A 19,199-nucleotide genomic window follows, 5' to 3' on the forward strand; every position below is an offset into this window, starting at 1 on the left:
CAACAAGTCCAGACATGAGTCATTCCTTACACTTGTTCTGAAGGCATTTCCTTGCTAGAAGGGCTTATCACTAAATTATGTAAAAATGAAATATTTGTAGCCATTTAAAACAAACATGTAATTTATTTAGATCTACATGGTTCTGAAAGTCACCATTTCATGTATGAAGTGAGAAAAATCAGAAGACAAAGCCAAATCCAACAATTAATCAGAGAGCCTTATCATCCAGGGGTGACCTGCGTAAGGCTGGAGACTGGAATAGGTCTCATTTGATGGCTGTCAAAAAATAGATGCATGACCTCACATGGTTTGCATAATTTATCTGCAACTCAATTTACCCAGCCTTAAAAATGGGGAAAATCCTACTTACCTGGGTTGCAGTTTGCCATCGAAAGAGAACGCGCCCTAGAAATGCATGTTGCCAGACACAGAAATGTTCATACCCAGCACTTTTAAGTCTTCAGAACCAAGTGCTCTCCACTGGAACACACAGAGTCTGTACCATATATTACTTGTTTGATGACTGTTTCAATCTTCTAGAAGAAAAAGTGACCCATTTGCTTGACTTACTACCTGCTGAGAATATTAATACAGAACTTCAGATCTAATAAATGAATGAGCAGGGGACAAACAGATTTTGCAAGTTTATTGCACAGTAATTACATTGCTTCTCAACTAGCCAATCTTTAATTATATTTTCAAAAACAGATTCCTTAACACCAATAGCATTTTCTTTAAGTAATCACGGAAGTTACAAATTCTCTTTACAACCGAGTGAATAACTTGAGCTGGGAGCACTCACTGGATCAAGCCCATTTGTGAGTAGTCCCTATAAACAAGGATTTGCTAGTCTGCCAAAATCCTTTTCCTACTCTGAAATTAACACCATCAAAACTGATAATACCACTCAATGCAGGTTACAGATCCTGCACATTACAAGCAGAAGGGCGTATCATCAGCTGGTGTAAATCTACACTGTTCTTAAAAACAATGGAACTACATCAATTTACAGCTGCTGAAGATTTGTCCCTGCATCTGTCTTTAGCACCGATAAAAGGATCGAACCAAACCCTGGATGCACTTCCAAATGTAACGCTCCCATTGACGGTAGCAAGAGCGATGCCTACAAGAGGAAAGACAGGCTATAAGTAAGCCATCCTATCATCAGTGCACTTCTCCCCGCTTCACTCCAAGTTTAAAGTTAGTTGTTAAAATCATAACCTGGGAAGATGCCGAAAGCGCAGCGGATCCTAAAACTTTTTGGGTTTCTTTTATGAACTCCCATAAATTCTGTTTAACAGCAGAGATTTACCAGGCCAAGTCCAGTTTACTGTAATCATACCAATAACCCCAGTAAAGCCCAGGGGGAACGGCAACACCGCCAGGACTTGGCACACAGTTTTACTCCAGCAGGATGAAGTTTCCAACTGACTGCTGCACCGTTCTCTCTCCGAGACCTACCATTACACCTGTGTTAAAAATGTCATTGTGTTCCCTCTACCATCCCAATGCAATTTTTCCTTCATGGGTACGATGCACCGCAACACTCGCCTGAGCAACTCTCACTTGCACACTTAGCCCTGGGACAGTCAAAGGGACTAGCACAGAGCAAAAAGAAATAATTGCTTGAGACAGGGTTTTGCAGGAAGGGCAGTCAGCCATTTCTTAGACCTGCATCCTGTAAAACTGCAGGCAACACAGAGAAAATACAGTTGTTTTATACAAGACATCTTTAATCAAAGCCAGTTTTTCTATGCGATTCTTAGCGCATGCATAGTTGCAAATAGCTCATAAATGTATTTCTGACTGCAGATACATGGCACTAAACAAGGCGAATTTCCAAAAGTATCCAAGCATCGTGCATAACAGCATACACTGTATTCATCTAGAGGTATTTCCCTTTACACATATATTGCAACAGCTGCTTGCACTCTGCGAGCATTACATGCAACAATGATTTTTAATATCAACTGAAATAACTTTTAACTGCAAGGAATAAAAACCCCTAACTCCTGCTTCAGGAGGCTACTGCTAAGAATATAAATCCTTCAACATTGAAACAAGAACAAATTAAATCTTAAGATGCTTTGTGCTACTCCATTGGAAGACACCAACATAAAAAAAAAAAAAAGAATAAAAATGGAACATTCTCCTTTGACTTCAGCATACCCACACACAATCAGATTTATCAACAGCACAAAATCATCTCCTGTCTGCAGTTTGTTTCATACAACTTTTGAAAATATTCTTTTATATCATCTTAGACACCACCAAATAGTCTGACTAAACCCAGTGAATCGATCACCCTTCTGCACAGCTGCATTTTATTTCATTAATGGAATAGAAATATTTCAGGGATTTCCGTTTTTACCTTTGCATCTCTCCTTTTCCAGTATCCATAACCAATCACCGCGCTGCTCTTCCATTATGCTCCGTATATTGCAGAGTGAGAAGCATCTTCATTAAATAGCACTAAAACCAGCACACACCCGCTCTCCCCACCAGAGCATGCTCCGGCAGTGCTGATCCCACAGCTCTCAAGGTAACCATACCCAACTGGGAGCTGAGAGGCAAAGGCACTGCGAGATTACCAACGTGCAAGCCTAATTGTGCACACAAACTTGCCTCGATCCATGACGAAGACTGCTAAAACAAAAACCAGCGTGCAGTTAAATTATGCGACTGAAGAGTTGCAGGTCAGTTTACAGTAATTTGGGTTGCCTTTTCTCCCCTCCCCATCACCCTCAATTTGTACTTGCCTAAAATCTACATATGCCAGTTAGAAGAGTGCATGCATCTAGCTCAGCGCAAGGGTAGAAAAGTCAAAGAGAGGATGAGCAAACGGTAGAGGAGTCAAAGAGGGGATGAGCACACACTTGTACTGCTCCTGAACACCTTTATGTGTCGTCGTCCCCCCAGCACATTCACAGCAATGAATTTAAGCAAAACCGCACACACCTGGAAGCGCAGAGATGGGAGAGCGGAGCCACAAAAACACACCTAGCACGGGAAATAATGTACCCGAAACTTGAGTGTGTGTCCCCCGCCACCCTAAACGGTGAATCAATGCCCAAAACCAATGAATAAATAAAAATAAAAAACACCAATTAAACAAGGCTGCGCAATGGCTGCACTGGATGAGTTGGTCAGATCTACAGGAGCTCTCATTGAAAGGCACAGACACAGAATGATGCTAAACAGAGCAACATTAACTATTTTTTTATGAAAGCAAGCTGCTAGGATACCCAACAATAACTCCCGGACTGTGCTCCTCCTTCACTGCATGCAAAAAGAAGAGATGCTGAGGAAGCATCAACTACATCCGTTCCCCCGAAATCGCCACCCGTAAGAACAATGCCAGGCAAACAAGCCCGGGCTTTCCCCCACCCAGCTTTTTAAAGCGGATCCCTCAACGTTATTCACAAATCAACGAGTGGAAGTTGGGTTCTGTGGGGCTGGGTTTTTTTTCCCCCCAGTTTGATGCGGTTTAGCTCAAGGGACCGCTGGGAGGAGGGAGATGTCCCCCCGCAGCTCCCCTCCCCAGCCACAGCCCACTGCCCGCACATGGGCTGCGGGGCGAGGGCACTGCCGCCACTCACACCCCGAGCTCCGGCCGCCTCACCTCACCCCCGGCCCGCCGCGCCCAGAGCCGGGGCAGGCGGCAGCGCGGGGTCCCTCCGCCCGCCGTACCTGCGTTCCGCCACCCCGCCGCTCCGAGGCTCCGGCTCCAGCACCGCTCTCATCCTGCCCCACCACGCTCTCCCCTTCCCTCCCCCCCTCTGGTAAATACCACATCTCGGCGCCGGGCTGCTGCAGCTGCTATAAATAATTGCACATCGCCCGTCCCAGGCGCACGCCCCAGCGCTCCATGCACAGCTCCTCGCTCCCGTTCCCACCGCTCCACATGCTCAAAGCCGCCCTGACCTCCAAAATTAAAAGCTCGCGGGAGGGAGGGGTGGTGGGTGAATGATTCCAACGACATGACAGAAAACACATGCTGGAAGGGGGAAAAATAAAAAGATAATACAGATAATAAATCGCAACAACAAAGAGCACCACGCCACACAGATCCTGCTTTGGCTTTTTTTGATTTTTTGGCTTTTTTTCTTTTTCCTTTCTTTTTTTTTTACCTTGCCTGCAAACGCGATCTGCCCGCAGCGCCTCGGGTTAATTTTTGTTTGTTTGGTATTTTGGGGTTGGCCGGTTAGTTTATTTTGCTGCAGATCACGCTGCTGTTACAGTACAGTGCCTGGCTTCCTGTAAGACATGGTCTCTTCCTCCTCCGCCTCCTCCGCGGGAGGAGATCCGCCGCCGCCGCCCCGCGGTGTGGTGCGGTGCTGGCCGCCGCCTCGCCTTGTTCCGCCGCCTCTGCCGGTGCCCGACCGGATCCCCTCACGCTCCTCTCCCCCCGTCCTCCGTCCTTTATGTGCCGCGCTCCCCGGCTGCGCCGCGCCGCGCCGCGCTCTGTCTGCGGCTCTCTTCCCTCTCCCTTCCCCTCTCCCCGCCCACGCAGCGTGCCGCGCCTCGGACCGCAGGCCCCGCCGCCGCGCTCCGGGTGTCGCTCCTCGCCGGCTCCGCGGTAAGCTCGGCTCGGCTCGGCGCTGCCGCCGCCTCTCCGGCTTGTGCGGACTCGGCCGCCTCACAGGAGCCGGCCCCGCCGCCATTACGCGCACCCAGCGGAGCCCCTGATACACACACACACGCCCGCCCTTTACCACCCGCAACCCCAGCCAGCCACAGGGCCGGGGCGAGGCGCTGTGCTGGCCCGGCCGGGCTCTGTGTGGGGTGGGTATGTCTGTCAGTCCGTCTGCCTGTCCGTTCGTGTGGTGTGTGGCTTCCCGCCCGCCGCTCCCCCTCGCACCCTCCCCGTCAGCCCATCCCCAGCCAGAAGCACAGACAAAGCACCCGGGAGCAGCGCTAATAAAGGAGAAAGCTCGTTAATCTCCTCAGATTCCTTGTTAACTGCTCCCACCCACTCCATACCGCCGGCCCCCCTCCCAGAAAAAAAAGGAAAAATAGGAAAGAAAGCGGGCCCTTGGCTCCAGCGCCAGTGAAGGTCTGAGGAGGGTGGTTTTGATTATTATTGTTGTGGTGAAACCTGACGGCAACCGATGGGTTGAGCTGCTGAAAGAGGGGGAAAAGAACCAACAACAAAAAGGCCTGCAGCAGATTTTGGGGTAGTAGGAGGTGAGCCACTTAAAATGGGGCACATGATCCCTTTCCCCCTGTCCTCCCCCTTCCCAGCACATCTCTATCCAGGATCTGCTGTGATGATACTTATCCATCAGCCTCAGTGCACACCATCAAGGCAGAGGGAAACAGTTCACAGGCACACGCATTCCCAACACGTATACCCCCTGCTATCCATTTAAAATCTGAGCCTCACTTTACCCAATTGAATACATCCTGGTGTTCATTCTGCACCCAGCCGAGAAAAGGGCATTTACCTCTTTGCTAGGTGGCTATTAATATGCAGTAAAATTATAGCTGTACAACACCAAATGTAATTGCCATAGATCATTTAGAGCAGATCCAGCCATTCAGCGGCTGGAAATGCATGCTCTGTGAATAACCATGCATCTGGTACAATGCCCTCTACTACAATAACCTGAAAGGAGACAGAAGCATCTGGTGCTCGATGCAATTAGTAATCCTATAGATGAAAAATAAACAGTCAATAAGTACAAAGCAGCAAGGTCCTATGAAATATAGTCATTGTTTCTGTCTACAGCAATACAAATAATCCAACTCCCACAGACAGACAATTCTGATTTAAAACACACTGTTGAAAACGCGCTCCTTTCCTTACGTACTTTCAGAAAGTCCTTGGTAGAAAAGACAGTTTGCCACGATTAACCAGTGTAGAAGAAGTCATGTACCAGTGAAACACAGACAAATACATGGGAGGCTGCAGAGGGACACGTTTGCTTTAGTGGGCATTCTCCTGGCTCCCCTGGAATCCTTCTTTCCCCTCAGAAGCAAACACCTGCTTTTACCAGGGACTACTGAATGGAATGACTGGAAGAATACAGTGAGCAATGAACCACAACAGGGTGCGCATTAGCAGGCCCCTGGTGCACACCTCAAGTGATCAGTGGCATTCAGCCCGGCGCACCGAAACATGTTCTGCTAATGCACCTCCTGATGGGACTTGACTTACCCCAGCATGGTCGCATGTGGCTCCATCTGCTTTTAATTTCATACCCCCACCCTATGTGTTACAAGTTGCATCTGAAAGCAAAAAGACTGGCAGAAAGGCTTTAAATGGCACTAGCGTTCTACAGCACACGGGGGAAGGACGAGCTCTTTGCTTTTGAATGGTTTCTTTCAGGCATCTCCACCGTGGACCAAAATTCATATCCCAAAATGACTATTTTGAACATGCACTGGAATGCAGAGGACGTCCCCTGGCTGTGGCACGTCATCCCCCCTCCTTCCCAAGCCAGGTACCCCATTAATGGAGGGAACGCAGGCTGCCTCAGGATGGTCAAGCCCTGCTCACTCATGCTTTCACTAGACAGCCTGCAACTCACCTGCAAGGAGGAGAGGGAGTGAGGGGAACGAACATTTCAGAACCTTACCCCACTCACTGGACACAATGAACATGTAAATCAGCCACGTGTCCACAGCTTGTGTCCCACCGCTGGGATACTGGGGTGTCTTCAGAATGGGAAGTGCCAAAGCTGTATGTCAGATCTGTAGATAGATAAAAAGTCATCAAGCTGTAGTCCTGGCAGTTCACTCCACTCTCTCCTGTGGGGCAGGATGTGCTTAGGGCAAGTTACCAAATGCTAAAAGATATCAGCGATAGCGACACCAAAGGAGATACTCAGGAAAAAAACCCAACAGTCTCACCCTAGTATCATGCAGGCTAGTATTTCGACTGAGAATGGCAAACAGCATCAAACACAGCATGTGCAAAGAGGTGAAATTGCCTCCCTTTGTTGAGATGTCACCTCAGACCACCTCAGTCAGCTACAAATCTAACAGAATATGGATTCTACATCCTCTCTTCAGGGCTTTTCTTTGCAGAAAGAAAAATTACAATCATCATTGCACAATCATAACATTCAAGAGGTGGGGAGCCATGGCAATGCTTTGCAGCTGCATGTGCTGATTTGTAAGCGTGCAGAGGGATAACTGTCCATTATAGCTTCATGGAAGTCAGTAGAAGCTCTGTGTTCAAGCACAGGCAGAATCTGACAAACTCTTCAGACCTCTGACACCTTTTTGTCTCTGTTGCATTGCCAGATTTTGGCAGTAATCAGGAAAAAAAGGAAAAAAGAGAGACATGACCTACTTGTCCAAATACTTTCTCGAATAAAGCATGTCATTAACTCCCTGCACATGCTTTCTGGGACTCTGGCCTTCCAAAGTGCCCTTGTGCAATAGGACCATGCTACAGCAGTGAAGTGTAGGTGCACTACAGAATCATAGAATCACAGAATCACAGGGTGGTTTGTGTGGGAAGAGACCTTAAAGCTCATCCAGTTCCAACCCCCTGCCATGGGCAGGGACACCTTCCACTAGAGCAGGTTGCTCCAAGCCCCTGTGTCCAACCTGGCCTTGAACACTGCCAGGGATGGGGCAGCCACAGCTTCTCTGGGCACCCTGTGCCAGCGCCTCAGCACCCTCACAGGGAAGAACTTCTGCCTAATGTCTAATCTAAATCTCCTCTCTGTCAGTTTAAAGCCATTCCCCTTGTCCTGTCGCTACAGGCCCTTGTCAGAAGCCCTTCTCCAGCTTTCTCGTCGGAACACTGTTAAAAGGTCTCCCCTGAGCCTACTCTCCTCCAAGCTGAACAAGCACACAGAATTCCAATAGGGAACACCAAACCCTTCAGCTCAAGGTGTTTTCAAAGCATGGCAACAGATTATATTACTTGTTCACTGTGAGCACTCTTTCTAACTATGTTATCTCAATTTCACTTAGAAATCAAGAAGACCTTAGTGGGCTCTCAAAAACCATCATCAGGTTTTTGTAGGGGATGTCGGACAAACATAGGGAGCTTCATGCAGTTCCGCGGTCACAGGAGGTTCCTGTGATAGAAGGCGTGTGGTGTTACTGAACACATTAATAAAAGCTTGCATGAGTGGCTGCACATTTCTTCTACCTCTAGTCATTTTTCAGTGAAGCAAAGCTAGCATATAAAGTCTGTTGTGTTTTGGAGCTATGGAATGATTCAGATTGAGGCACAACAGTATGATAAGCTAACTGTTGATGTATTTTAATCTTCTCTAAAAGAGATCAGTCTTAGTTGTTTGTTTTTTTTATTTTTAAACTTTATTCCATTTTTATGTCCTATGCGTTACAAACAAAATAACCATGAATAATTTGCAGAGGAACTTAAGAATACTGTGCTTTATCTGGAATGGCACTTTACAATATTTAAATACAGCCAAATTGCTGTAGTTTCAAACACTTCTCAGGAAGAGCTCAAATATTTATTCCAGCTATAAAATTACAAATAAAGGAAAATTAACCAAGCAATTTGTGTACAGCTTGTAGTGGTAGCTCAGATTTGATAAAAAAAAGAAGCTTTACGCTGTTCCCACTGAAGTCAGCGAGAATTTTGTGATGGACTTCATTAGGATTAAGATCAGGCATCTAAATCTAAGGCTGTCTCTTTGGAGGAAGATCAATGAGCAATGCTTTAAAAATCTGTTGCTAGAGGGACTGAGGAAGATGGTTTTTTCCCACTAAAGGCAAAGCATCATTTCTTTGTGTTTGACATTTCAAATCCCCTCTTCGTTTCTGTCAGAAATCCTGAAGTGTTTGATGTGCCATATCTGTGTCTCTTGAAAAGGATATTCCAGCATGGAGTTCCTCACCCCACAAAAAAATAAGAGTTGTCTGACCCCCGCCTCAGACCAGAAACTAGCTCCTGCTCAGCTGTGACTCTCACAGGAGGATGGGCAGGAATTGCAAATCTAGCTTTGAGAGCTGTAGCATTGGTGCAGAGGGTCTCTCATGTTGTAGCCTTTTCCTTCATTGATGTTTATAGGCAGGAGGATTGGGGGACTTCCAGGTCAGGGTGCTGGAGGGGCAGTGGACTGTTTCATGGCTGAAGGGTGGCCAGCAGCTCAAAAAACGATGTTCTGAAGTAAGCCAAATGCCACACAGAGGGCTCAGCCTGGTATCCTTCTGGCTCAAGTCATATGAGAGACAGCATTCAAAGAGCTGTGACAGGTTGGGAAATTCAGGCAGTGGGCAGCTCGCAGTTGCTCTGGACAGAAGCTCATCTCTAACGTAGGAACTTAGCATCACAGTGGTTTTTGTAATATATATATGTAATGTGCACGTTAGGGCAAAGAGACAAAAACAAGCAGTGGTGAGGAAGAGCAGTAAGAGAAGAAAGTCAGCAAGGATGTTGCAAGCCGTGGTGTTAGGATGGGCCGGAGAGAAAATGGCGAGAAAAAGAGGAGGAGGGAGAGTCCCAGGCTATCTTGGTTATCTTGAGATCTGTGATTCATTGTGAGGAATGTGCGCTACCTACACATATTAGAGCACTGTAGGGAAGAAATCAGGCTGAGGAAATTCCGAAGTCTTTCAATAGGATTTATGAGCTTTAATAATCCAACGGCTCAGGGTCACCCAAGAGCCCAGGAATTGCTTGGCTTACAAGTATGAGTGGCTCTAAGGAGATAAATGACAAATGCAGCATCTGCAAGAGGGTAGTTACACTCCTCGGCAACAGGAGCTGTAAGAATCACAAACAACTTCACTAGCACAAAGCAGTTTCCCATCAGGATTTTACCAGGAAAAGCTTTTATTGCAGCCCTTTGTCTAAAGCAAAGTATAAAAACATAGCTTTCCTCCTGGCACACCTAGAGAGCAGACAAGCATTGGTCACGAATGCTGCTCAGGAGGACATGAGACCATCCACAACAGAGGGAGTGAAAGCCATCACAATTTTCTGGCTGATCGGTTCCCCTCACAATCCACGTTAAATGAAATAGTTGCCCCCTTTAAGGCCATGTGGTGCTTTATGTGCAAAAGAGCATGCAGATGTGCCAAAGAACAGGAGCAACCCACAAAAACCCAAACCAAACCAAAAATCCAAACCTGTGCTAAACCATGCTTTCCAAAACCAGCCCTGTACAAACTACTGGAGGCAATGGCAGCCTCTTTCTACAGCTTATGTATTGTCACATTAGTTTTGTTTATGCTCAGCAAATATGACCAGAAAAGGCACAGACATAGCCATAATTCAGCATAGTCAGTGTGACACTACTACCAAAAGATCCCAACAGTAGCAGCAGCCTTACAGTAAGCAGAGAATAATTCCTGCTATGTGCCACTTGAAAACCCTCTCAAGTTCTCTCAGTGATAAAAGTAGCAAAATGTGGCCTTTGTCATGTGGTTGGGAAGTCTTAGGGGTCTTCCAAGAAGCTATGGGTTAAAATGCTACTGCAGTAATCATTTGATAAGGTGCGGGAATTGCTATGGTGCAGTTTTAGCAATTTGCAGTGTTTCTCTTGAACACTTTGGAATCGACTCTTGTGTTGGTTTAGTGAGCTGCAGAAAAGAGAGTAAAGAATGAATGACTGATTATGTAAAGATGAGGTGCATTCGACATGAAGTGATGGGGGCAGTAGGAAATCCCAGAATCTTCAGGGACTGAACACTGTAGAGAGATAGATACTATCTAAGATACTAAGATACCATCTTAGATCTATCTAAGATAGATACTGAAGGTTCCAGCATATTGAGGTCTTGGACCTTTCACGTCTTGGAGTTTTAAGCATAGTTATTTCTCAGTCACTGCCCTTAAAATAATAGAGTTCCCCCCAATTTTTTCCAGCTGCCTTCTTTTTCTTTTGCCTTGCCTCATCCACTAGACATATTTAAATTTTCCTTTGTTTGGAATCTACATTTTTTCACGCCCTAAAATTACAGCCTTTGCAATGTGCAATACTGTAGAAAGTCCCTTCATTGAAAGAGCAGAACATGGTACAATTTTAGCATCATATAATTTCCTGCATAATTGTTAAATCATTTTCTTCTTTTCCTCCCTCCCCCTCTCTTTTTTTTTTTTTTTTAATTTTATTTAAGGAAAGAAAGATTCAAAGTGCATATCCAGAGAGAGAGACAGACAGAAAACAGCTACACTGCACCTCGCCTTTATTGCAACAACAATCTTGCATCAGTGACAAGACTTCCTCTATGCATTGCTTCGGTCGCTCAGCACTGGACTTTGTACTCTGCAAGGCACTACTGGTTCATGAACACAAGCCTCCCTGTGTGTTTGTGACACTGTATTCCCAAATATCATATCATAAAAATATTAAAACTGTTCATAACATTTTCCTGTGCACCATCTGGGTCTTGCAAGAAAGCTGACATTATCTGTCAGACTAAAGATAACCACATTTTCTCTCTTTTGTATCGTTAATGTTTGTCATCGCAAATTTCACTTTAATGCTCCAATTACATTATGACATTCTTACAAACTGAATGGCACTAATGACTTTCATTATTATTTACACACTTCCTTAATTATAAGGCTCTCCCTCTCATTCACAACATGTTCTCTCTCATAACACTCACTCTGATATAAAGCTAATGAATTTTAAACTTTCTATTACATAAACGCTCATGATTAATTACCCAGCTTCCCAATCTCTTTATGATGCACAATACAGGGCTCTCCTGCAGTGCTGCAGCAAAGGGGAAGAAGTATGGAACTTTTATGCCCTCCTCAGTGAAAGCAAATTGAGTATCTTTCTCTTTAAAGTGGCATATGCAAATTTAATTGAAAACAAATATACATCAAACTGTTCCTCGGGAGAAATCTAAATCTCCCCATATTAGCAGCATGCAGTAAACAGGATAATAATGCCTATTATTATCATCTTTAATTTTTCATGACAACAGTTTTTTAATCTAGTTCAAGCAAATGAGACAGTAGAAGTAAAATTACATGGCTTTTATGTAAGACATCATAGTGTTATGCGCTGTATCACCAAGATCAACTATTTATGTCGGTTTAATTATTCAAAACACTGGACTCCTCCACTGATAAAAAAGACAAGACACAAAAGCCCAAGGTTGCACCACACCAGATGAAGGGCAGTCGTGACAAATATAAATTACTGCACTTCAGACTGACAAAGGTAATACAATAAACCGGAGCCTAGAAGACTTTGAAAGACATTGTGGGGGCACTGAACATCCTAGCAATGAAAGGCAGAGCTCAGGAGGCCCTGGTACAAGCTGCAGTACGCACAAGCTCTCATGTCTCAGTGCCTGTGCTGCCAACAGAAATTGGATTCCCGCAGCCAAGTGTAAATTTACTGACAGCCATAGGGGGAAAAAAATGGGTTAATTAAAAAGTGTGGCTACTGTCACCCCATTTGCTGAGTAGTAAACTTGACCTTAAGATTACGGGGAACCTGTGCATATAAAAAATTTATTTCCTGCCATTCCACAGGAAGTTCCCTTTTATGCCTCTCCCTGTTAGTAAAGCAGGAACCAATATCTATGCAAATACATACATAATCCAAATAGGGATACAGTCCCAAATGGGACAAAAGCACATTCTGCCATGCCAGAATCGATGGAAAGCCAGCTATGAATGACATATTTGCTTAAACCAAGCGTGGAACACCTAGAAAGATGAAGATTCATTTGCCAGAGCCATTTACCTATGTGTTGCCTTTATATTAACTCTTACTACTGATCTGCTGCTGGAACAGATAGGAAAATTGGCTTTGTTGTGAGAAAAGACTGTTCTCTTTCAAACTCAGTTTGTTTTCTTTTTAATGCTGTATGCTTTAAATTTCTAATCAATTTCCAGTGTCACTGAAAATCCCTGTGCAGTTTAATTTAATTTATTACATTAAATAATTCCCTGAAAGTTCAGTACAACACAACAATACAGTGTAGCTTCAGCCGTGTGAAAATTTGGAGAAATGACAACCATCCTTTGGTGTGCTTTTGAACACTTCTCGGTGAGTATGGCAGCTGTGTGGTCCCACAGAGCAAACAACTACAAAACATTTTTTCTCAGTGCCGCATCCAAGGCCTGATCCAATATGATCATCCTACTACGTTCAATTAAGATCTCGTTCCAAGGCTGCTACTCTACCCATCAGCATTTCAGTTCTCTGAATTATGAAACTTTCTAACATCAGAGAATGTTCTGTAGTGGAAAACGAACAAACAAGCAAGCAAGCAAACAAAACAAAACAAATCTTGAAGGAACTGAAAATTGGTCCTTCCATTCTCTTTAATGTTGTCTTGCATACTATGTACAAAATGTTATTAGGAGTACATTATGAAGCAAGAAGTATAACCACTCCTATTGTTTCTTTAAATCTGAACCTAGAAAGCAGGCTTTAGAGGGCAGGCAGGCTCTTGGCAGAAATTGAACAAATAGCAGAGGTAGAAGAAAGAGAGACAGATGCAGAGAGTACGTCTCAGAATAACATTACTTTCCTGATTCCAATAAAGTTCCTCTGCTCAGCATTCAAAAAACCCAACAACTTCAGTGCTATTCCAGCTGTAATCCACTTGTAATGCAGGAATACAGTATCTAAGGGCAAATGGTGAAACTGCGTAAATAGATGGAGGGCTCCTGAAATCTGTTTTTCTCATCTGCTTTCTGTGGCTATTGCAGTGGTTCATCTGCTGATGATCATGCTGGGGTCAAAAGTACTGGACTAACTTATCTATAGCCTATGTAAGTTCACATTCAAAGGCTCCTGACATTTTGGACAGAGAGTGTCAGGCTTTCACAAGGGGTCAGATGATGCTCCTCAGTTACATTTACATGCTCATCAAGAAATTTCAGAACAGTCCTGTTGAGAGTCAATTGAATGCACGCACACAGAAAGTCCTTTGACCGGCATAAGAGATGTCCTATATGCTCTTGAAAGGTTGGACAATGACCCTAACCTCTATTCTTTTTGTTGATGGTTTATGTTGAAGATAAACTTCCTTAAAATACAGTGAATAATGAGCCACAGTAGCCGTTAATCTTGATTATTTTTTACATGTACAATAGTTTCTGTATTTAGACACGTTAATCATTTTCCAATATTATCAAGGAATAATTGTACTCTAAAGACAATGGTATAGTCCTTGGACTTCTTCATGTGCTTGACTATTAGTAACAGCATTTACACAAAAGAAATGAGGCATCAGAGTAAGACACAAACATAATAAAACAGTCAAGCTAATCTTTATACAGAGATTTAAAAACAACTGGAGAAGGTCGATAATAATGTCAGAATAGGTAAAATTACTCATAGTTTAGTAAGTGAAGTGGCATGGAGGTTTGCAATTACAATTTTATAGCCCATTCCTAACGCAGACCAGGCTCGTGATAAATTTACAGCCCACAGGATCAACTGATTAATACGACAATTAAAAGATAAATGTATTTTAATGACATGGCAGTATCCTTATGTAGCTTTCAACAATATTTTTATTTATTGTAGTACTTGTGTCATGAAATTCTAGCTGTTTAAGATAATTAAATGTGTTTATATCACCACATTCCCCTAAAGAGGAGTTAGACACAGGCCCTCCAAGATTCCTTATGAAGAAAAGATTTATTAAACAACCTGAAAGTGATGAGATAGGCATGGCAAACAGGGGCCTTGTTTCAAATCTGTGACTCTATTACATGGCCCTGTGATCCACTGCGCAGATGAGTATGTGAAGCAAAGAAGCCTTCTCCCTAGCTTGCCTTTTCTTGTCAATGTTGGGAGAGCTTCCTAAAAGAAAATGCCAGCAAAGGCAAGCGCTTCGTAAACCTGGAGATAGGGCAGACGGAAAGGCAAGATGCCACTATGAAAAGTAATTAGTGGTAGTGGGGAGTAATTTGCTGAAACTTGCTCTTACAGTTGATTTTGTTGTTGCACGCTATATGAGATCTCCACAGCCCAAGAAAGATGAGCCATGTATCACCTGGGAAAGCTGCATGTGAAGCAGCATCATTAGGCAGGAGCCAGCTCTTCAAACGTCTGATCCTGATTCTACCTTTTATTTAATGGATGATTTTGAACAATTCAACCCATCTCCCAGTGCTTTTGTTTATCCTTCACACCTGTTTCTTCTGCTCTTTCTTATGTCCATTGTAACGCTGGGGAAATTACTATCCATCATTGTGAGTTTACATAATGGCAGTCTGCAAAAATGTAACATCCTACATCCCAGTCTGAAAATAGCTTCATGAAGATGATGGGAACGCTACATTGATCTTGGCAGCAAGCTCGTTTGCCGATAGCATCATCTGTATGTATTCCTTCGAAATGTCTGGTATTGATTAACACAGTTTTTAAAAGCACAAACAATAAACTACTCATTTTGATTTATAAAGCAGTTATAGTGTTTATCACAGGCAGAGTATTTTCATACAAATATACTTAGTAAATAAGCCAAAAAAACCCCAACAGATCAGCTTTTCCCTGTATTGTAACTGTAATCACTTTCCTATAAACATAAACAACACTGGGAACCTCTTTCTGAAACACCTCAGAAAAAAAGATGAGCCTTGCAAACCAAGAAAGCCAGTGAAGCCCATAAAGACAGAGCCTTCATGGAGAACGTCTCACCTGCATTGAAGGTACAAGCACCTCTGCCTGTTTATAATATGAGGATATTGGACAGATGGTACTAAATTTGCAGGAGCAGAATCACAAAGCTCACCAATTTTTGATAGAACTGTACATCATTTGAGGACCTAGATGAATTTGATTCAGGAAAAATCAGGATAGACCCAGACATTTGGAAATACTGCAAATAAGGTCTTAAGTCATCAGAGGCTGCTATGGAGGGAAGCACACACTAGGGACATGAATTTTGGGGGAAAAAACCCCAGGTCATGCAGTAAAATCTTAGCTGTACAAATCATTTCTTCTCGTGTCTTATCATTCTTATTATTTTTACCATACTTGCATTTTCTGTGTCCTGCCTTTCTCCTCTCAGGAGCTGGCAGCTTTTAAGATTGACCACAGGGATGGGGCAGGTGCCCAGCATCCTAAGCTGGGCATGTGATGTACCTAAGCATCACAGCCAAAAGTGGTGTGCTTATTTCCAAAACAGCAGCAGGGGACTCATAGCATGGCCACCAGTACAAGCATCACAAACCCCTAAATAGCAGAGCTCTTTCCTTTTAATTGCAGTGCCCAGCATTTTTTTTTCAGGGGTGAGCAGTTCTCCAGTGTCCCCTGTGGGCCTCTTGTCAGCTTCTATGTACTCTTGGTTGTTTTGCTGATGCTCCTCAGCAAACATGATGATAGCTGGTAAAGCCATACATATCCACCTGAGAAAATGGTCAGAATTACAACCAGACAGCATTTCAATGCCAGTCTTCTGGACTTGTATCTAACACCTGTAAGGAAGGTGAATGACAGCTGCCTCATGTCTAGAGCAAGATGCCATGCTAAGAGTACAAGAAAAATTTGATTTTCCAGTGATGTACCATTTACCTCTAAAAAATGAAGCTTTCAGCTTTTCTTTGCCCTTCTATTCCTTCATGCTCTGCCCTGTGTCCCATGTAGTTTCCTTTCTCCTTTTCCTTTCCCTCTCTCCATATTCGTGCCGGAGGGTATATCATGATGAGGTTCTCTAATCAATCGTCTGACTCATTGCCTTATGGCAGAATATTGCCACAGCTAATGACTAATATGACTGCAGGATTTCCAAATGCTGTCTTATAAGATCTTGCAGACAGCCTATTAACTATTTTTCAGCCTTACCAGGATGAGCTGGGTAGCAAAATAAACCAGTATGATTTAGCACAGTAAACTGATTTCTTAGCAGCTGATTTCTATTTATAGGTCTAACCTAAATAAAACAGTATAGGACAAAGTATTTCAAAACTGAGAAATGCTCCACTTGTGAACAGCTTTTCCAAAGATGATACTCAGTGTTCATTTGCACAACGAACGACAACAAATAGTGGTTGAAACTTTCTAATTCTTGAGAGATGGCAATTGATATTTACATTCATATTATGAGTCATTATACAAGCAGAAATGTGTGAAACTGCTACGACAAACAGCTACATGCATTGTGTTTGTTGATCTGTATTTATGCGTAGCAAATACTTTTTCCTCCACATTATAATTTTGTGATGAGCAAAGGAGTAGCACAGCACTTTTTCTCCCTGCAACTCCCATGTCCCTGCAACTGAAACTATTTGCCCTTTCAGTTGAATGCAGTTATTCTAGGTCAGCAACCTAGTTTTATTTTAGATTGATGTGAAAGCAACATACTTAGTTTCTTACTATTAAGAATTTTTCACACTGGTAAGGCATTATCACCAAAAGCAGTAAGAATAGTCACAAGGAGGACTGTGGATGATTTTAAAATCTGACAGTACACAGAGGATGCTTTGCTGCAATCCTAATAGTGCCTAAGAATATCCAGTATTCTTTACAGACACATACATTAATTCTATTATTCTTTTCTTGCCATGGAGCTGCAGACACACTCATCCATTTGCCTTTTCCAAATTGCTGCACTGGCCTGAACAAAGAACTTGATAATCACAGGATTTTGATACTTCCTCTGGGCAATCAACTGTTACACTCCTGCAGTTTGTCCATGCTGAAAATACAATAGTATTTGACCAGTTCTCTTGCACAGAACTAATTTCAGCACTGACAAACTTCCCAGATATCCATTTAGAAATACTTACTGATGCCTTCTTGATCAACTCATCTGGTCACCTTGCTACTGACAGTAAAATGACATCGATGTGAAATGAGCATCCTCAGAGATATTGTGAGAAGGGTGAAGTGCTGCTGATTGTCAATGAATTGTCTTGGGCATAAAGGAACAGAGCCTATAGCTAGGGAAGGAGACACAGCATCAAACTGGGACGTGTACTATAAATATTAGTGTTAGAAAACTAATGAATAATGTCACAAGACCTTAAAGTAGCTAATCTCATTGAGACAGCTTGTTAGATCATCAGATTGCCCAGCAGAGAAACCAGCTTCCATTACTGCTGTGTTTGTGGTGTCAAACCCAATTAGTATTTCTCCACTTGAATTTTCATTCATTAGAGTTGGAAAGCCAAGCAGAACAAAATGCAGTGGAACTGAATTTGTTTCTCGTTCACTAGCAGAGTTTTCTCAGTACTCAGGTATCACAAATAGGAGAAACACCCACTGAGCTCAGCTCTAGGAACTGTCACAGCTCTACTCCTTCCCCACAGCCCTGCAAGCTTTAGCTGCTCTAACACCAGGCCTCTAGCACAGAAGCAGTAAGGAGCTCTGCCATATTAACCTGAAAAATCCAACATAGCAGGAAAATTTCCACCTCTCTACTCAACCAGCATGAATTTGCTCTCAGCCCTCATCTCAGCCAAAATAGGGTATGCCCTCCTCCAGTTTGACAGTGTTTCTAGTTCATTCTCTGTTGTGGTTTTGATTCTTTTTCCCCCAAAGCTGAATATGCAAAGGTAACCACTGATGACTCCATCCTGTGGTTGCAACTTAGCATGCTCCCATCAGGTTACCCTATCTTACGGTACAGTAAGAGTCGCTTCCCTACCAGTATTTCCTCTAAAGCCAGCACCTGGTAGAAGAAAACAGAATTTTGGCAGGTGGATAAAATCAAAGCCTTGCTGAATTCATGCACTGATTTCACCTGAGCCCAATTTTTACCACCCATCCTTACAGGAGTGTTGTACAACATTGGCTGAGTTTTTAAAACTACTTATTTCCTGTTAAGGAATGAAAAACTTCTATTTTGTCTTCATGCAGTGCACCTAAGAAACTGCCACAGAAAACTGCTGCAATATGAAGGCTATTATGTTGTCTCAATTTTTAAGAGCAAACACTGCAGTCATTTTTGGTTTTTTAAACTCAAATGCAGAACTTTCCAGGTGTTGAGTTTATAGTGACATTTTCAATGTTCTTGAAGCGTTATGAGGGGAACCCGTGAATTTTAAGTAGTGAAAATCAATAAGGTTTGAGAAATACGTTAAAGATTAAATCTCAAGCCCATGATCCTAACAGAGCTGACACTTGGTATGTACTCAGTCATCATCATTTTTATCATTTTTCCTACTCTGTGAAAACACTGCTGATCTTGTTTCCGCCGTTGTCTATCCAAGCATACTATGAAACTCGTCATTTAATAAGATAAGCAGTTTCTAGTGAGATTTAAAACTCTAGGTGCAATGCAGTCAACATCAAACACTGGCATAACTCTCACACTAGAATCCGTATTTGTCA

At 43.2% G+C, this 19,199-nt stretch overlaps 1 protein-coding gene across 27 annotated transcripts in view; it reads right to left on the reverse strand.

Annotated features, from left to right (window-relative positions):
* Positions 1–19,199, reverse strand: part of ARPP21 (cAMP regulated phosphoprotein 21) — a 404,051-nt gene that overhangs the window by 127,672 nt on the left and 257,180 nt on the right. For 10 of the 27 annotated variants that reach the window (XR_003989940.1, XR_003989936.1, XR_003989934.1 and 7 more), the window contains exon 1: positions 4,131–4,451. The gene's annotated coding sequence lies outside the window, so the exon portion shown is untranslated. Of the gene's footprint in view, positions 1–370; positions 2,343–2,371; positions 3,562–3,622; positions 4,049–4,130; positions 4,452–6,160; positions 6,186–6,581; positions 6,697–19,199 lie in introns of those variants that run through there. The other 17 variants (XR_003989908.1, XR_003989909.1, XM_030475686.1 and 14 more) reach the window with 17 other exon arrangements.

The sequence above is a fragment of the Strigops habroptila genome, chromosome 1, assembly GCF_004027225.2.
Source record: "Strigops habroptila isolate Jane chromosome 1, bStrHab1.2.pri, whole genome shotgun sequence".
NCBI lineage: Eukaryota > Metazoa > Chordata > Aves > Psittaciformes > Psittacidae > Strigops > Strigops habroptila.